Source organism: Acanthisitta chloris, unplaced genomic scaffold, assembly GCF_000695815.1.
Source record: "Acanthisitta chloris isolate BGI_N310 unplaced genomic scaffold, ASM69581v1 scaffold39973, whole genome shotgun sequence".
NCBI classification, from domain to species: Eukaryota; Metazoa; Chordata; class Aves; order Passeriformes; family Acanthisittidae; genus Acanthisitta; species Acanthisitta chloris.
In genome coordinates this window covers 1-233 of record NW_008666092.1, presented here as the reverse complement: position 1 = coordinate 233, position 233 = coordinate 1, and positions in this window count along the sequence as shown.

The window sequence follows — 233 nt, the reverse complement described above, 5'->3', positions numbered from 1 at the left end:
AGCCACCATGTCGTCGTACTGCTTGAGCACCACGTTCTCGTCGTCGTCGAAGTAGAGGAGGTTGATGGAGTAGAGCTTGTCGGGCACACAGCAGGGGCTGCTGACGCCCTCGCTCAGCTTCAGGGCGTTGATGATGGACTGCACCGTGGCGTGGTTCGTCGGCCGCATGTTCTCGCCCAGCGGGAAGGGGCAGGAGCCCTTGCAGTGGAAGGCATTGTACCCCCGTGGGGAGA